Source organism: Callionymus lyra, chromosome 11, assembly GCF_982586985.1.
Source record: "Callionymus lyra chromosome 11, fCalLyr1.hap1.1, whole genome shotgun sequence".
Lineage (NCBI taxonomy): Eukaryota > Metazoa > Chordata > Actinopteri > Syngnathiformes > Callionymidae > Callionymus > Callionymus lyra.
In genome coordinates, this window is record NC_141828.1 from 27,198,855 (window position 1) to 27,219,123 (window position 20,269).

Below are 20,269 nucleotides of genomic sequence, written 5' to 3' on the forward strand. Positions count from 1 at the left end.
TGCACTACAGACAAGTGTATTTTCCACATGATTTCCAGTGACACCAAAAATGGAATTTAATGACTGAAAAAAAACATGAAACACCTTTTGTATGGAAAATACATTTCACTATAGCAGTATCCCTGGATTGGTTTCTTAACATGATGGTCCCATATAGTGTTTCCTTTTTATCGCAAATTTAACCTTCTTAACGTGGAACTAATGTGTAACTAATGTTTTGTCTAACAAAAATATACAAACTCCAGACAGAAAGGCTGCACGTTTCTCCCACTGGTATCAACTAATGTGATACTCCAACTCTCAGACTCACATGATTGGGATGTCTTCCTCTTCAAGGTGCAGTAAGTCCCTCATCATGACCATGTTTTGAAATTTTAACTTTATAAAGTTCATCTGAAATCTGGGGGAACAGGAGGTTACGAGAGCGGAGTCAAAAACAAAACCTTAAAACAAACATGAAAATCAGTAGGAAATGAAATTTGTATTTATTTTCTGGGTCACTTAAATGTTTTACTTCTTATCCCTGAGTAGTAGTTAATGATTCTCTGATGAAGCTTCATGATGAAGCTTCTGATGAGCTTGATTCAATAGAGTAGCTGTACAAAGTAATTGATTACAGAGCTGAGAGCGCCATCTTCTGGGCTTTGAAAAAGGATGGAGCTTCATGAAGCTTCATCAGGCCATCATCAATAATTTATTTTAAAACATTTTAACAAAACACCTTTAAAAATCAAAAGTTGCAAAGGCATGAATAAAAAGTTTCAACAACCTAAAAACAAAGGTAGAAAAGAACAAAGACTAGCTGTGAATAAAATATTAATGTTTTTTCTTTTATTACGCTGACAGGTGAAGTTGGAAGAGGATAAATGCAAAGTTGCATTTGAGGTCGGATGGAGACGAGTTGTACTTCACAATGAAAGATATATTTTCAGGTTCAGGATCGTTACTCAACAAAGGTTGCAAAGATGTTATTTTCCGTGAAAAACATTCATTTTTTCTATTGGAAAACCTCTATTGGTGCTGATACTTTCTACCCCAAAAACAATCGTGATAAACCAGTACAAAAACTGAAAACATGTCCTTAATGAAGCTCTCAGGGCTGCATTGCAAAGAGATAAAGACAGACTCGGATCGGTTTCTCAGGCCAAGAGTCTCAGAGAGATTCTTTGACAGGATGAGACAAGTTAGATTTTCTTGGCAGATGCGCTGCAGAAGATTGGAGGAAGACGATTGGAGCTGCCACAGCAACATTGATAGAGGGAAGGAATCGATGTGCATGTTTCATTGGACACTGAAGATAAAAATCTCATTCGGATTCTGGCCTGAGGGGAAAGACACTGGACTACCAGTTCCTCACAACGGGCAGCAGGCTCTAGTTTGGTTCTGCAGGTCAGATTTATCCATCAAAAGGGTTTGTTTTGTATGATTTTGTTTTCTTTTAGCACTAATGGAACATAAATGTGATTCATTTAAACTTAAATAATCACAATTACAGGTGAAAATCTACATACTCACCGCTCTGTGAATTCAGGATTAAGATTTTTTACTTCTTCCATCAAATATAAGCCAACCATATTGAATTATGTTATTTATTTCTGATAAATAGCAAAAATTCCCAATTATAATCAATATTTGATTTATCAATACACATAATAAAAATTTCAAAAATGGGAGGCCAAAATACGTCATGCAACAAATATTAGAAAAAAAGTCATTTTTTCTCAATCTCACAAGAATAAACGCTTCGCCCAACTGGTAAATTAAGTCTTAATCTAAAGCCAAAGGCAGACTTTTATTTTAACTTCTCCAGGGAATAAAAGCAAAACAATGTATAAATACAAACCCTAATCAGAATGTTTCAGCACATTAAAAAAACTAAAAAGATTTATTTTAAATCAACGCAAAAAATACTAACAAAGTATTTGTGTATTGGATTTATTGTTATTGTTAGATATTTTGATATTATTGTCATAAACATCCCCTTGTTGGAATAATAAATGAACTTTATCTAAATCGATATATTCACTACATTAGTGTAAATCTGTATTTCTTCATAGGGTTTCCATTATCTTATCATAAACTTTTACTTAATTGGCCCCTACACAAACTTTTTTATGACTCTATTTTACTCTCACCAGGATGAAATGGCTTACTGTACTTTATTTGTTATTATTTTATTGATAACTTAATTAAAGAATAACTCACTTACTAATACATAAAAAAATAAATATACATATTCAATGCTAAGACACATATTAATGATGTTCTTATATTTACTAAACATCTGTGCATGCCTGGAGTTATTTATTTCAGTATTTCCAGTAAAATTAATTCAATTTATTTAAGTAAGTAAGTAAGTCGTGGCAATAATGCAAGAAAAACTTGCCAAAACTAGTACTTACAGTTTCAATTAATTACAAGCTGTTTTGTTTATTGATAAAGTGAAAGTATAACATGATGATTTTTTTATTCCACAGCAAGAACCGGACAATTATTTTTACTGGCCACTTTTCTTATCCTAAACACACATTTTTTTTCACTGTACTATAACTTCACACATACCAGCAACTTGTGTCTGTATCAAGCTGTTTCACACGTCGTTAGGATCCAGTTTCTTCACTTTTCACAGATCAAAAGATGAGTTCAGTCGTTGTTTTCATCCGTTCTGAATCTCTTGCAGTAGAAACTCGCTAGCAGACATTTAAATATTTATTTTATTATGTTTCCCATTTCGAAATTAAAAAAATTAAAACATGTTAGCTTAAAACATTGAAGTTCTTAATAATCATTGAAGGTTATTTCATTTAATGCAGTTTCACAATTTACGACTAAACTGTTTTTCTGCTTCGTTTATTTTTTTCAGGTCCAGAAAACCATGCGAAGACAAAATAGAAAATAAAAGGGCCAAAAGGTTTAGACAATTTATTTAGTTGTAAACATTTCTGATAAAATTTTATCATAGTTTACTGTTGAGGTGTAATAAACTGTGAGAAAAAGAATGTCATTTAAACTACATTTAGTTTTGTTCCTCTTTTAATGCCCTCTTTGATAAAGATTCTACAACGAGAAGTGCTAATTTTACACGCTGCAGAAATTAAACTTGTACCCACAGACACTCTATGTGTAAATTTTGGTGCAAATTAACTTTACACCAAATGAAATGTAGGTTCATGCAGAAGCATCGTTTTTGTTTTGAGACGCTGAAAATTGGTGAATGAGAGCATGATTCATATGATCCATTAAGTTCTGAATTACAATTTTGTTAGTCAAAATGGGACTTAATATGTTAATTTAATTTAATTTGGCACATTTTATTTTGAGCATCTTGGATATTGCAGTGTTAGAGGTTCTGTAAATGTCAATAAAATATTTAAACTTATGTAAAAAAAGTTAAGCTAACAATTTATTTCCCAGATTATTATTTTATTATTTTGAAGGGCTCAACGTGTATGTGGTTTCTTTAACATTTATTTACTACTTCATAGATCTTTTGCTTTATAAGTAACATTTCAGTGGTTTACCAAAAACAAACAACCAAAACATTAATGTCAATCCTTTACATAAATTCCAAAGTTCTAAAAGGTTTTGATGATTCAGAAGAGAAAGGAAAATACAAAAACTCTTTGATGAAACTACCTGACAGTACAACGTCTGGCAGACGTGACAATCTGGCGACTTTGCTATCTTGAAGATTGGGAAGCATTTATCTAGTTCAACACTGCAGAAAACTGTTTCCTTCAACTGAGAAAAATCTGTAAAAATGTTGTCACAGCATGATCTAGACCTTATTATCCATGCATTTCTCTCTTCTCGTCTGGACTATTACAACAGTTTGTTTTCATGCCTGCAGTTGATAAAGAACTCTTCAGATAGAATTCTGACCCGCTCTAGTAGAATAACTCACATTTCTCTGATCCTTAAATCTCTTCACTGGCTGCCAGTTTCTTTCAGGATCAACTATAAATAAATATAAATAAATATTAAATAATAAAATTCTTACTTTCAGAGCTAATCATGGTCAGGCTCCTCCTTACATCACTGATCTGATCCAGCCTTACACCCCAGCTCGGACTCTGAGGTCTGTGGATAAGAATCTACTGATGGTTCCTCGCACACGGTTCGGGACCAGAGGAGAGAAATCCTTCCAGGCTGTTGCTCCTAAGCTTTGGAACGATCTTCCTCTCTATTCTCTTGTGTTGGTCTCGGTGTTATCTTGACCTTTTATGAATATATTTTATTCAGTAGTATTAAGTTTTAATTGTTAAAGCGCTTTGTGAGCCTGGTCTGGAAAAGCGATCTACAAATATGAATTTCCTACTTACTTACAAAGAAAAAAAACGTCATAAAATATATTTTTACATTATGATGAAATCAGCCTTGGAAAATATTATTAAATACATCAAACAGCATTAAAAAAAAAAAGAAACACTAACAAATAATTACCTTCCTTTTTTAATTATTGTTGTATTCATTTTCAGTCATTAGATTGTTTGAAATAAATGTTTTAAATGTGTCCCAAATTCATCTTGTTCATAAAGGTTTTTAAAAAAGGGAAGTTTGGACATTCAAGCATTGTTTTGAAAAATCGAGTTAATAAAAAAATATAGGATAAAAGTAGTAGAATGATCATCATGTGAGTTCAATCACCAGTTCAATAAAAATAAAAATAACTAAGAGTCAAATAGATTAAAACTGAAACGGGAAATGAAAATCTGAAGCGCTATTTAAAAACAAAAGAGCCTGACTGACAGAAGCAAGGGAAGAAACGGCTGTCCTGATAGATGAAGCCGCTGAAGGTGAGCCAGCAGCAGGTTCCGTCACTTGGACTCCGTTTTATGTCCAAACACGAGGCCTGTTGACAGGCGACTGGAGGGAAGAACCGCGGGTGCCGTGGAGGTTTTGAACACTGATGAACTGCTATAGTCATTTTCTAATGAAATCAAACCTGAGGCAGCCATGTTAAAAAAAAACTCCTCGGCTCTTGCACAACTCTGGTTCGTACCTCCTTCCCCTCACATCGACGAGGTTGATCAGGAAATGCCGAGTCCGTCAAAAAAAAAGAATGAAGTTCATTGAGAAAGAGAGGATGGAGGGTGAAGACTTTTGGCAAGTGCTGAAGCTCTGCAGGATGTTTTATGAACTGTGTGCAATTACTTAATGGGTTGATTCATGGAGTGAGACGCGACACCAAGGCTCGCTTATGAAGCCCTTTTCCAGATTTAGTTTGTCAGTTTGAAGCTGTCAGGAGACAACAGGATCAATAACACAATTAAAAGCATGATCACATTAATGAGTCAACTTTTCCTTCAAAGAAAATTGATTCAAGTTCTTTTAGATCTATGGATGATACTCAGGTTTCCTCCCACGATTGAAAAAGACATATATATTGTCCACATGACTGGTGTTCGTCCTGGTATGTAAGACTTGTCCACGGTGACATCGCACCAAAAGTTAATTTACTCAGATCTCCAAAATAAGAGCTTTTTTTTTAAACCAGCCTTTAACCTTCAACGTCTTTAGAGACGGACACTTAACCCTTGTGTTTTCTCTGTTTCTCCCTGGCTTCCAGAAATAGATATGCAATGGTGGTAGTTGTTGGCTTGTTCTCGAAACAGAGACATCACAAGGGATACCTCAAACACATTTGGTTTCTGGCCTTCGGGTCACTTTGACCCAGAGACAACACAAGGGTTAAAAAGCTTTTCATTGTTTAGGAAATGAGATTATATTGACATTTCAGAGATTGAAGTAAAAATGTTGAAATTTTAAATCTTCAGATTTAATTAAGAATTCTGAGACTAAATGGAGATTTCTGAAATTGCAATTTCCAGATTAAATCAGAATGTAAGGATCACATTTAAAATGCTCAGATTTAATTAAGATTTGAGATTTAAGTAAAAATCCTCAAATTAGATTATATGATTAAGTTTATCTTTAAACTATAATTTAGGGGCAGAATCCCGCTTTTGAATTAAAGGGAGATCTCTGAGATAATAGTAATACTTACTTTAAAGTTAAACCCACATGAGAATAAAGTAAATTATGAGTTTGAGTTTCAATTTAGAATTCTGACAAAAAAGTAAGACCGCCTGATCTTGAATTGAGAATTCCATGATCAAAGTTAAATGTCTTTGATTATGTTGAGAATGTTAAGATTATTTTATTTTCCACTGATTTTCTGGAACTCCTGTGTTTGTCTTATGTGTCTTGAACTTTTAAAAGTTTATATTTTAACTGTGTTTTTGATTGTTAAAGTGCTTTGAGAACCTGGTATAGAAAGTCACGTTAGAAATAAACATTACTTACTTACTTACTTACTTCACTATACATTATAAACTACAAACTACTAGATTTATGGTTTAGTTTTGTGATTGTTTCATCAAAAAAAATCATAAAAGAATAAATAACAACATGTTCAATTACGAGTGAAAACTGTGTTCATGTAATGTTTAATTATGTAATATTAAGTACAACATTTTTCTTCATGAGTGACACTAAATTAATTCAGTGAGAATATCAGGACCCTCATCATGAGGAAATTTTTTTTTTCTTCAGAAAGAGTTTAAAATTGTTTCATATCATCGAATTTGTTGTCACATTATGATAAACATTTGAGAGTCTTCTCACGTCGTCTTCACAGTACCACTTCACTCCCTCTGTACTTCTGGCCCATATTGATGACAATCTCTTAATAATAAAAAGGTTTTTAACCCTTGTGTTGTCTCTGGGACAAAACGACCCGAATGACAGAAAACAAATGTGTTTGAGGTATCACTTGTTGTCTCTGTTTCAAGGTGAACAACCCCCCACCACTGCATATGTATATCTGGTAGCCAGGGAGTTCGTTCACCTTGACAAAGAGACAACACAAGGGGTAAGTGTCCGTCTCTGAAGACGTTGAAGGTTGAAGGCTGGTTAAAAAAAGAAGCTTTTATTTTGGAGATCTGAGTAAATTAACTTTTAGTGTGATGTCACCGTGAACAAACCTTACATACCAGGATGAACATCAGTCATGTGGACAATTTAAAGTATGTCTTTTTTTAATCGTGGAAGGAAACCTCATTTGTTCTGCTTTGTAACATTGAGATCACTGATCTCTGACTCGGCGAGATAAACATTTTTAATTGCCTGAGGTCTTGTCATGTCCTGCGAGGCTGTTTTGAGGGACGAAGCGTATCATGTTTGCGTTTAAGACAGATCTCTAATAAAATCATGAGTCCAAATGGGAAATTGCTTCCAAACGTGTAAGGAAGAGTTAGCGATTCACAGCAGATAAATTTGCCGCTTGAGCAGATCAACACAGATTGAGTTCGGGAAAGATGTTTCTGCCGAGATGCGCTTTTCATGCCCTAATGTTGCAAAGCAGAACAAATGAGGACTAGTCAAACACCCCATGTAATCCCATAATGTCTTTAGTTCAGCTTGAGAAGACCATAAATGTTTTGACCTGTGTCTGATTAAGTTTCATGACTCTTTGATTCTCATTTGGTTCCATTTAAAGCTAAAAATGTGAGTCGCTAGTGATAAAACTTTAAAGGATTTAGACAGTGTTTTTCTCTTTGAAAAGTTCAATATCCATGGAGTAAGTCTTACACCAAACCTGTCTGTGACGCACAAAGGAATAACTTATACAGAAGTATATCCCTTTTGTACTGTGTTGCACTATTTTGCCCAACAATCCAGGGAGACATTGTTGGTGTTTTAAAATTAGTTTCTGTTTCTCCTCACAGTGGTTTGTGTTTGTCTGTTTACTCTGCGCCTGCAGAGCGTCTAGTCTCAGTCAATGTGAAGGTGCTTCATCTCGTGTGTGAATGTTAGTCTTGAAACAGTGAGAAGCAGAAAATCTAGAGTGAAATGAAAGAATAAGTTTATCTAAAACTTATTATCAAGTGAGATCTCTGCGCTCACATGATGATGGTATCCGTGGATTGTAGGGCGTTTAACGAGGTCACTTTTCTTTCTACGTGCAGACGTTTCTACATGCAGTGAAAATAAATCCTGTGAGTCAAACAGACAATCAGAACTGAAATAGACATTTTAGGAATATTTTCTGTATCTCAAGTGGGTCATTCAGTGTGTCTGTCTGTCTGTCTGTCTGTAAGTGTCACACCAAACCAGTCTGTGACGCACAAAGGAATAACTTATGTAGAAGTATATCCCTGTGGAATATTGAATGGATAATTTCAATATCTAAAACATTGAAATGTTCTTCAAATGTTTGAAAAGTTTATTCTAAGCGGTGAATTATTGTTTTAAATAATTTGATTCAATAATTTAGTTTATTGTATTTTATTGTATTTTATTTATAGTGACACCAGACCAAGCTACTTGATCAAACTTGCTGTCAATCATGCCAAGCACAGAGGATCATGTGACGACATAGAAGCACTGGCGCAACAATTCATCATGGCTGATTCCAAAAGGGTATTGTCTGCTGTCACTTTTATACCAACATTTTATATTGAATTTAAAAGACTATGAATTCCAAAAAATGTTGAATTTAGAAAAAATTAGTTCACAAATTAGTTCACCCTTAAAATACAGAAACAATTTATTTAGAGTTTATCAACAATATTTAAATGACAAAAAAACAACAATTCAAAAGTTTAAACAATTAAAATTGTTAAATTCAGTCGTTCAGTGTGTAGCACTTTGTGAAAAACTGCGAGATATAACAACATTGCGAGATCCTTGATGCAGAAAAGAAAAATGCTCTGCCCTGGTTTTAAGTGACAAAAGTGTCTTTTTACATACACTTTACTTTTAAAACTAGTCTCTTGCCCGGAAAGATTTTGTTTTGTTAACTTGTCTCTTCGGTGAAAACATTAAGGATTGATATATATTTTTGAGTCACATTTCTCATGCTAAACTGTTCCCTTGCTCCTTGTGTGATTCATCAGATTTGATTTGATTATATTCCACACGTTGAAAAAAAAAGGCCACGTTGCTTTGGGATAAGGTGTGATTTAGGGGTAGTTGTTGGTCAAAAAAGTTTTTCTAAATTCATTTTCATAAACGTATTCCCTCCTCCCGGAGGTTTTCACAGAGATACGACTTCACACAGACAGGAAACTATTTCTCTAAAGACAAAGAGCTCGTCCGCGTGTCTGGTCGTCCGTTCCTTGCCTAAATCTCTCTGTCCATCCTACCATCCATACATCAATCCATCTGTCCGTCTGTAAATAATCCATCTGTCTGGCCTTCCGTCCGCCTAAACCTCTGCCCTCTCGGTTTCTCCTTCCAACCATCCCACTGTCCATTTATCAATCCATCCGTCCCTCCTCTTGTATGTCTTTCCGACCTTCCGTCCGGCCTAACTCTTTACAAGTCCTGAAACTGCAGGCAAACATGTGACCTGAGGCTCCCTGTTAATGTGGTAAATATGTTTTGCCTCCCTGGACACAGATCTGAAACGCACCTAAAAAATAAAATATAATGAGCACCCGGACAGTATGAAACATATTTTTATGGATTACAATAAACCATGAAACTAACTGTTTTTTTTTTATTTCTAAGTGGTCTTCATTTATGAAGTGCCACCATTCACTTCTCGTAAAGTTTATTTGCTGTGACACCCACACATATATATACACATATATATATATACAGTATATATATATATATAAAGTATGATGACGACACTGCCATTGTTGGATGCATCAGGGACAACAGCGAAGACGAGTACAGAAGTCTGATATGTGACTTTGTGGACTGGAGTGAGAGGAACCACTTGCAGCCGAATATATATACAGTATATATATGTAGCAGGACGAGGTTGTTGGCATTCCAGCCAATCCCGTCTTAGCCTGCTGGTTAAAAGGAGGCGGTGCACACACTTCTCCCTCGCTCTGAATGGCTGGAGGCTGAGTTCCCACCTCAATCAGCGTCCTACGCTTCCGCTTCCGGGGTCAGAGGTAGGCTGTTAGCGACGACTGTGGTTCTCTCGTGGTGTTCTGTCCAGCTCTGTGGTAAGCTCATTGATCCTTTTGATAGATTCCTCTCTGGGTGTGTGCTTGGCTGCGTGTTGCTTCCCCTCTGCAACTTCTTTACGAAGTGGGTGACGCCGTTTCATGCCGTGCTCCCCAGGAATGTTTTGATCGGTATGTGGCTAGGTGATTAGCACATATGGAGCTTTCCTCCGGTTTTTTAGTTTATTTTTAACTCTGCTTTTATTGATCCCCCTAGGTCACTTAGCGCAGCCTCCGCTAAGACCACCCGCTTATTTCACTGCTGTTTTGTCTTGGGTTGTTTTATTTAAACTTCACCCGGAACTGCTGGGACGGATCGGGTGGCAACGATTCGCCCTCCCGACCACCTCTGTGTCCCGACGGCCGACTGTGCGTGTGTGTGATTGGCTAATCGCACTAAGTCGAGCGAGCGACAGCGGACTGAGGCTCGGTGTCGCAGTTCACCCCGGACTCTTGAGTTCTTGTGTTCATTTTTGTTTACGTTTATTTCAATTGTGTCTGTTTCTTTCCGTGTGATTATTTTGATCATTCTATGTTTTGTTGATTTGTCATTTGTTTAGTTTTACAGTTAAAGTATATTCATTTGTATTTTGTTTGTCATTGTCGTCACTCATTGTTAACGTTTCACTCTCTATCTGCTCAGGAGCTGCCGTACTGCGGTGTCGGATTGGTGTCCCGGTGGTGGTGTTTCCCCCCTTTCTTTTGCACGTGGGTTTTGTTTGTAGTGTTCCCAGGGATCCCCCCTTTTCGTCGGACATCTCTCACCGTAGGTGTCAGCCCTGAGCAAGGATAGTCGTAACCAGCACTGTTTTATTATTGTGGTATTAATATATAGAAATAATAAATATTCTTTCTGAATTACTGTCTCTGCTCCTTCCCGCGAATGAACCTATGTGCTGACCTTTATATTAATATCCTCTGGGTGAAATTCCCAGGGTGGCGTTGTTGAACACACAAACTACATAAATAATACTCTATCCGTGCTCGTGTCGCCACAAACTGGCGTTGTTGGCAGGATCGCGTGATTGAGAGCAGAGACAAGTGTTCAGTTTTAGATTGAGTGTGTATTCTTCTATTTTTGTTTAGAAAGCGAGTGACCAACATTTTTGGTGTCTGACCTGTGTTTATTTTTTTCCTGTCCCATCCCCTGAGACAAAACAGCAGTTGGTTTTCGCGGATCGGCAACGAGCCCTGTCCCACCTTACCTGGCTTCATCCTCAAGGTAAGGGTGGTCTTGGTTGTTCAAAAAAAAAAAAAAAATTTAAATGATGGCGGCTGAAATGCAGGAACTTAGGGATTTAGTTGCTCAATTGAGGGCTGACAATGAGAAACTTAGGCAGGAACAGGTTGCAGCTGTCCCTGGCCCTAGTACAGCCCCTTCAGCTTCCCTTCCTGCATCCTTCAGCGTCAGTGCCCCTGTAACCGAGAGAATGGTTATGGTATCACGTGATAGAAGGTGTCCCATGTTTAGGGGAAAGTCGGGCATAGGGTTAGGTGAGTGGCTGGAGGAGGTACAAGCCGGTATGAGGGCTCGTCACCTATCTGTTTCCGATCAGGCATTCTTCTTGTTCGATCATCTAGAAGGGGAAGCGCGTGATGAAATTAAGTACCGCTCTGCTGAAGATCGTTGTGACCCAAGTAAAATCATTTCAGTGCTGCAGGAGTTATATGGATGCACAGCATCTTATGTAGCGCTACAAGAGGCGTTTTTCTCCCGACGTCAACACGAGAAAGAGACTCTCCTTGAGTTCTCGCTCGCACTTATGGGTCTAATGGCATCCGTGAAGCAGCTTGCACCCACAGGCATCCCCAATGCGGAGGTACTGTTGAGGGATCAATTTGTGGAACATGTGCTGGATGGGTCACTCCGTCGGGAGTTGAAGCAGTTTGTTCGCGGGCAGCATGCCTCTACCCTACTGGAGGTCCGAAGTGAAGCCATCAGATGGGCTCGGGGTCGTAGCAACTCTCTTCCCCTGGCTGTTGGTGCTCAGTATGTGGTTCAGGGTAGTTATCCGTTGGGTGTCCCTCAAGTCTCAGAGTTCAGCGAATTGAGAGAGATGCTTAAGTTGCAACAGGAGCAGTTGAACCAACTGACTCAAAACATTTCCCGTCTGCAAGGTTCACAGCAGCACAGCCGGGCAGTTTCTCGTGGTCCTATAATTTGTAGGAGATGCCAACAGCCAGGTCACTTTGCTAGGGACTGCGATGGATCACGTGCTCCGGCCCGCAGTCGACCTTCATCACCTTCTGCACAGCAGAGATCATTCCGCTCTGCTCACACGTCGGAAAACTAGCACCCGCCGCATTGCAGAGTCACAATTCGGAGGGGGCAGTTATTGGCTCAAGTGTTCGGGCAGGCGATGTTGAAGTGTCCAAGCTCATGTCTTCCTGTCCTCATTTAGCGGTGAACATGGGCGGAGTTGCTGTCTCGTGTTTGGTGGACACGGGGTCTATGGTGTCAACCATATCGGAATCCCTCTTTTACAAAGAGTTTGAACCGTGGGGTCAAGAGCGACTCCGGTCTTGTCATTGGCTGCAGCTCACAGCAGCGAATGGTCTGGCTATCCCATATATTGGTTACCTAGAGTTGGATGTTGAGCTGTGTGGCAAGTCGTTACCTGCCTGTGGCATTTTAGTGGTTAAAGACTCACCTGGCGGTACCCATCTGTTGGCTCCAGGTGTGCTGGGGATGAATGTCATTCGCAAATGCTATGGGGAACTTTTCGGTCAGCATGGCCTGGCATTGTTTCATCTACCGGTGGTGTCTGAGGCTCCTACCGCCGTCACAGAGGCCCTCCAGAAGTGCCATGAGGCCTGTGAGTTGGCTGATCCGAGAGCAGGGAAGCTCAAGCTACGTGGTAAAAAGGCTTGGCGTATCCCTGGTGGTATGATGAAGATTGTAGCTGCCACATGCTCTGATAAGTACTCCAGCACTACAGCACTGTTTGAACCACCAGAGTCTGGCCTGCCTGCTGGACTGCTGGCTTCCCCCGCGCTAGTGCCGATAGCCTGAGGCACGGCCTATGTGCCAATTTTAAATGTTGGTTCGTTGGATGTGTTGCTCTACCCCCATTCTGTTGTTGGAACCATACAGGAGGTTAAGGTCGTGAGTTTGCCAGCTGGTGTCACTGAGGTTCAGTCTGCGGTGGCCACAGTTTCTTCTCAGTCTGTTTCCTTCCCAGTGCGTGATCAGATGGCTGAATTGGAGTTTGGTCATCTTCCGGCAGAAGCGCAAGGTCAGGTGAGGGCCCTCCTGGGTCAGTTTTCATCAGTCTTCTCTGCCCATGATGGAGACCTAGGATGTACTGACCTGATCGCCCATGAGATCCTCCTACTGGATGAGGTTCCAGTACGGCAGCGCTATCGCCGCATTCCCCCATCTGAGTACGAGGTAGTCAAGGACCATATTAACCAACTGCTTGGTTCAAAGGTCATTAGAGAGAGCAGCAGCCCCTATGCTTCCCCGATTGTGCTAGTTAAAAAGAAAGATGGCAGCCTCCGTATGTGTGTCGACTATAGGCTCCTTAACAGTAAAACCCGGAAGGATGCATTTCCACTGCCACGCATTGACGAGTCTTTAGACGCCCTTAGTGGAGCCCGTTGGTTTTCCACGTTGGACCTGGCAAGTGGCTACAATCAGGTCCCTGTAGCGGAGCCTGATCGTGCCAAAACTGCTTTTTGCACACCCTTTGGCCTTTTTGAGTGGAATCGTATGCCATTCGGGCTTTGCAACGCACCTAGCACTTTTCAACGCTTGATGCAGCGCATTTTTGGTGACCAGCAGTGTCAGTCCCTGCTGCTCTACCTAGATGACATTGTAGTTTTCTCCTCTACCATTGAACAACATCTAGAGAGGTTGAGGTTGGTACTGGAGCGTTTGCACCATGAAGGACTGAAGGTGAAACTTGGAAAGTGTGCCTTTTTCCAACAGGAAGTGCGGTATTTGGGGCATGTTATTTCTGATCAGGGTGTCTCCACAGACCCGAGCGAGATTGAAGCGGTCGCCCGCTGGCCACCCCCTACTACCGTATCGGGGCTTCGCTCCTTTCTCGGTTTTTCCAGTTACTACCGTCGCTTTGAGGACGGTTTTGCAAAGTTGGCTGCACCTCTGCACAAGTTGGTGGCAGAGCTGGCGGGTGCCAAGCCCAAAACGGCCAGCAACAGCATTGCATCCCATTGGTCCGACGAATGTCACACTAGCTTCGAGTCACTGAAGGCCAAATTAATCTCCTCACCAGTGTTGGCCTATGCAGACTTCTCCCTTCCATTTATCTTGGAAGTGGACGCCAGCTATGGTGGCCTAGGTGCTGTTCTGTCCCAACGACAAAATGATGTGGTTAGACCAATAGCTTATGCAAGCCGTGGATTGAGGCCTACAGAACGAAATATGGAGAACTATAGCTCCATGAAGCTGGAGTTCTTGGCTCTCAAGTGGGCCATGACTGAAAAGTTTAGGGAGTACTTGTTGGGTCACCAGTGTGTAGTTTACACCGACAACAATCCCTTGAGCCACTTGTCCTCTGCCAAGTTGGGGGCCACGGAGCAGCGGTGGGCAGCTCAGCTGGCCTCGTTCAACTTTGAAATAAAGTATCGGTCAGGAAAAAGTAATAAGAATGCCCTCTCCCGCCAGAACACACCGGAGCCACCAGACCTGCATACTATGGTTCGTGGCACCCGGCTACCTGAGCCCTTGCAGCAAGCGCTACACTGCGGCAAAATTGTAGCCACCCAGTCGGTAGCTGCAGCCTTACCTCATCGTTCGCCGTCTGATATTGCTACCCTCCAGGCTACTGACCCAGTTATCCAGGAAGTATTGGCCTTCTGGAGGTGTCAAAGACGACCCAATAATGAGGAGCGGAGGCAGATGTCCGCTGCTGCTTTAGTGTTACTCCGTCAATGGGATCGTCTGACAGAGAGGGACGGGTTAGTTTATCTGCAACTTGTTGTTGCCTGCTGTTTTAAAAAAGGAGGTCCTCACTGAGGTTCATCAGGGCCATGGTCATCAGGGCATTGAGAGGACTTTGGAACTTTTGCGCAGGCGTTGCTACTGGCATGACGGCTGAGGTGGAACAGTGGTGTCAGGCATGTGAAAGGTGTCAGGTAGCAAAAGTTTGTAAGCCGGCCGCTCGTAGTTTCATGGGCCACTTGATGGCTTCTCGGCCTAATGAAATTTTAGCTATTGATTTTACTCTCCTCGAGCCAAGCCGTAATGGTTTCGAAGACATCCTGGTGATGACTGATGTATTCAGTAAATATACCTGGGCGGTCCCTACCCGTGACCAAAGGGCAACTACTGTTGCCCAGGTCCTGGTGACTGAGTGGTTTTCCAGGTTTGGGGTACCCGCTCGGATACATTCGGATCAGGGACGTAGTTTCGAGAGCACCATTATAAAACAACTGTGTGAGTTTTATGGCATTGACAAATCTCGCACCACTCCATACCATCCAGCAGGAAATGGTCAGTGTGAGCGGTTCAACCGAACACTCCATGATCTTCTGCGTACTTTGCCAGTGTCTCGGAAACATGACTGGAGCTCATGTCTACCCCAGGTCTTGTATGCCTATAACACCACACCACATCAAGCCACTGGTGAGTCCCCATTCTTGTTAATGTTTGGCCAGGAGCCCAGGCTCCCTCTTGACTTTCTCCTAGGTCGGGTTGAGACCCCCGTGGGAGGTTATATTCATGAGTGGGTTCAGGAGCATCAAACCCGACTGCAGATGGCATTTGAGGGGGCCCGTGACCGATTAAAGGTGGCCGCGGAGCGCCGTAAGAGAAATCATGATCAACATGTCCGGCATGCTCCTCTGAAGGAGGGCCAGTTCGTTTGGGTGCGGGAGCTTGGTGTGCGGGGCCGCCACAAGATCCAAGATCAGTGGTCGTCTGTCATACACCTTGTCTTGAGGGTACCGAAAGAAGGGGGCTCGGTATACACCATCGCCCCAAAAGATGATGCAGATAGAACCAGGCAGGTCCATCATTCCTTGTTAAAAGCCGTAGTTGGTGTCGATCCTTCGTGTGAACCTCCCGCTGTTCCCTCTCCATCTCCGCCCGAGTCAATTCAGTCAGAAGATGAACTTTCATCTGAATGTGACTGGCTGGTTTTAAGGACCGAGAGCTTTTCACCCATTTCTGTCCAGGCTGGAGCTCCAATCCATACTAGCCCCAGAGGTCAACCTTCAACCTCTGTGCACCCTGATCCTATGGTGGACAGGCCCCGTCTTCTCCCTTCGGTCGGCAGAGAAACTGTGCGGCGTACAGTGAGGTCAACTGCGGGTCAACACTCTAATGTTCACCATCTTCCACGGCCGTTAGCAGACCCTGAACAAGGATCTACTAGTCCTTCCAACTCAGTGTTTAACTCTGTTGCTGCACTGTTTAGACCGTGGCAGTAAACGCGGTCATTGTGTCCGGTTATTCCATCGTCGGGCCGACGATTCAATTGTTGGGGGGAGATTGTAGCAGGACGAGGTTGTTGGCATTCCAGCCAATCCCGTCTTAGCCTGCTGGTTAAAAGGAGGCGGTGCGCACACTTCTCCCTCGCTCTGAATGGCTGGAGGCTGAGTTCCCACCTCAATCAGCGTCCTACGCTTCCGCTTCCGGGGTCAGAGGTAGGCTGTTAGCGACGACTGTGGTTCTCTCGTGGTGTTCTGTCCAGCTCTTTGGTAAGCTCATTGATCCTTTTGATAGATTCCTCTCTGGGTGTGTGCTTGGCTGCGTGTTGCTTCCCCTCTGCAACTTCTTTACGAAGTGGGTGACGCCGTTTCGTGCCGTGCTCCCCAGGAATGTTTTGATCGGTATGTGGCTAGGTGATTAGCACATATGGAGCTTTCCTCCTCCGGTTTTTTAGTTTATTTTTAACTCTGCTTTTATTGATCCCCCTAGGTCACTTAGCGCAGCCTCCGCTAAGACCACCCGCTTATTTCACTGCTGTTTTGTCTTGGGTTGTTTTATTTAAACTTCACCCGGAACTGCTGGGACGGATCGGGTGGCAACGATTCGCCCTCCCGACCACCTCTGTGTCCCGACGACCGACTGTGCGTGTGTGTGATTGGCTAATCGCACTAAGTCGAGCGAGCGACAGCGGACTGAGGCTCGGTGTCGCAGTTCACCCCGGACTCTTGAGTTCTTGTGTTCATTTTTGTTTACGTTTATTTCAATTGTGTCTGTTTCTTTCCGTGTGATTATTTTGATCATTCTATGTTTTGTTGATTTGTCATTTGTTTAGTTTTACAGTTAAAGTATATTCATTTGTATTTTGTTTGTCATTGTCGTCACTCATTGTCAACGTTTCACTCTCTATCTGCTCAGGAGCTGCCGTACTGCGGTATCGGATTGCTGTCCCGGTGGTGGTGTTTCCCCCCTTTCTTTTGAACGTGGGTTTTGTTTGTAGTGTTCCCAGGGATCCCCCCTTTTCGTCGGACATCTCTCACCGTAGGTGTCAGCCCTGAGCAAGGATAGTCGTAACCAGCACTGTTTTATTATTGTGGTAAATTAATATATAGAAATAATAAATATTCTTTCTGAATTACTGTCTCTGCTCCTTCCCGCGAATGAACCTATGTGCTGACCTTTATATTAATATCCTCTGGGTGAAATTCCCAGGGTGGCGTTGTTGAACACACAAACTACATAAATAATACTCTATCCGTGCTCGTGTCGCCACATATATAATATAATTTTTTTACCTTGCTTAAGGCAAGAGCGACTGCGGAAGTATACATTTGAGCTTATATTATTATACAAAGATATTTCTTCATTTTCCAGGCTGCAGTCATTTAAGTTGAATCCATTCCAAGGAACTGAATTAATATTCTTAATTGAAAATAGTTATTGCGCGAGAAATTGGGGGAGACAAAGATAATGGAGTGCCCAGAGACACGTAGAAATGAAAGAAGTTAAAGGAGGACAGAGACTTGGCCGTGGAGACCATTCTCTCTTCTGCAGAACTGAGTGGACGATTCGGTTTTCTTTTTTCATCATCTGCAGTATAACAGCTCAATCCAAATGTAAATCCAGAAGGGTAAATTATTCATCTAAATTTTGGTCATTTTTTATCATATTTATTCTAAATGATTATACTTTGTTTTAAATCTCAAAGATTTGTTTAATCAGAATCTTCTCTGCATGTCTTTTATAGCTCTTGACGTGTTTCTTGGAAATAGTTTAAACATTCAGCTCTCGTTTTTAAGTCGGTAAGTTAGTATGTAAGTAATAATTATTTGTAAAGCTCCTCTCACAGACCAGTGCCACAGGGTGCTTAAACAACAAAATAATACACATTTGACAATAAACGTATTTAAAACACAGTAACAAACATAAAAGCGAAGATAGTTAAGAAAAAATACAAAAGAAAAACTTAAGATGCTTCTTGAAGGGGTCAAACGCAGAGGGAGAGGAATATCGTTTCAAAGCTTAGGAGCAACAGCCTGGAAGGATTTCCCTTCTCTGCTCCGGAAAAGTGTGCGAGGAACCATCAGCAGATTCTGATCCACATACCTAAGAGCCCGAGCTGGGGTGTAAAGGTGGATCAGATCACTGATGCATGTGGACCCTGATCTGGTCACCTGGATTTGGGATTATCTTACTGATCAACAGTATGTCAGGCTGAAGGACATCACGTCTGACATGGTTGTGTGCAGTACAGGAACCCCTCAGGGGCCAGTACTGTCCCCTGAGGGGTCTTCACCATCTATACTTCAGACTTCTACAACTCAGAGCTGAGTCTCTTCCAGAAGTATGATGACGACACTGCCATTGTTGGATGCATCAGGGACAACAGCGAAGACGAGTACAGAAGTCTGATATGTGACTTTGTGGACTGGAGTGAGAGGAACCACTTGCAGCCGAACACCTCAAAAACCAAGCAACTGGTCTTGTACTTCGGGAGGTCCAGGACAAAGCCATGTCCAGTGTCCATCAGAGGTGACGAGGTGGAGATAGATCACAACTATAAGTACCTCGGTGTGTGGCTGGAAAGTAAACTGGACTGGTCCTGCAACACAGACCATGTATATAAGAAATTTCAGAGTAGACTGTCCTTTCTGAGGAGGCTCGGATCATTTAACATCTGCAGGAAACTGCATGTTCTACCAGTCTGTGGTGGCCAGTGTCCTGTTTTATGCTGTGGTGTGTTGGGGTGGGAATGTGTCCAAGAGGAGTGTCAACAGGTTGGACAGGTTGATCAGGAGGGCTGGCTCCGTGGTTGGAATGAAGCTGATCTCACTGGTGACAGTTACAGAGAAGGGGATCACTGGACAAATGACGTCCTTCCTTGTAGGCTTTTTATCAAAGTATTTGATGTAATTGGCCCCTGGGTTACCAATATGGTGAACCTCTCCCTTTCCAGATCTTGAGCAGCTGTCTTTGTTCCTGGATCAGAGCGACATCCATGAGAAGTTTCAGTCTGGCTTCCGTAAACATCACTCTACAGAGACAGCTTTATTGAAAGTGTCCAGTGACATCATGATGTCGGCTGACTCTGGTAAATTCACTGTTCTGGTTCTTTTGGATCTGTCCTCAGCCTTTGACACAGTTGATCACTAGATCCTGCTGAGAATACTGAGGGATGAAGTGGGACTGTCTGGGTCTGTGTTAGAATGGTTCTCATCTTACCTTTCTGGGCGCAGTTTAAGTGTATCTGCCAATCAAATGAGGTCTGAATCGGCAGATCTGTTGTGTGGAGTCCCTCAAGGTTCTGTTCTGGGTCCTTTATTGTTTTTGCTGTACTTGATTCCCCTCGGTAAAATCATTCAGAGATTTCCAGATGTTTCTTATCACATTTTTGCTGATGACATCCAGCTCTACTGCTCTTTTGATCCGAGCGAGAATTCTAACCTGCTCAAGTAGAAGAACTCACATTTCTCCGATCCTTAAAACTCTTCACTGGCTTCCAGTTTCTTTCAGGATCAACTTTAAAATTCTGGTTCTTACTTTCAGAGCTATTCATGGTCAGGCTCCTCCTTACATCACTGATCTGACCCTGGTCTGGAAAAGCGCTATATAAATAAATATTACTTACTTACTTACTTACAAACTACTGTCTATCATGGATGATGACAGTCATCCTCTCAACACTGTCATCAGTGAGCAGAGAAGCAGATGGAGTGCACGAATGCTCCTCCCCAGATGCAACACTAATACACTCAGGGACTCCATACAATTCTGAGTTTGGGGGCAGGAGCGGAGCGAAAGTATCATGATGTTCTATTCTGTGTTAATCTTTGTATCCTTTGTCTTTGTTATTTGTCTTTGATCTATGTTCTTTATCTTTAAACTTAGATTGTAACATCTTATTCTT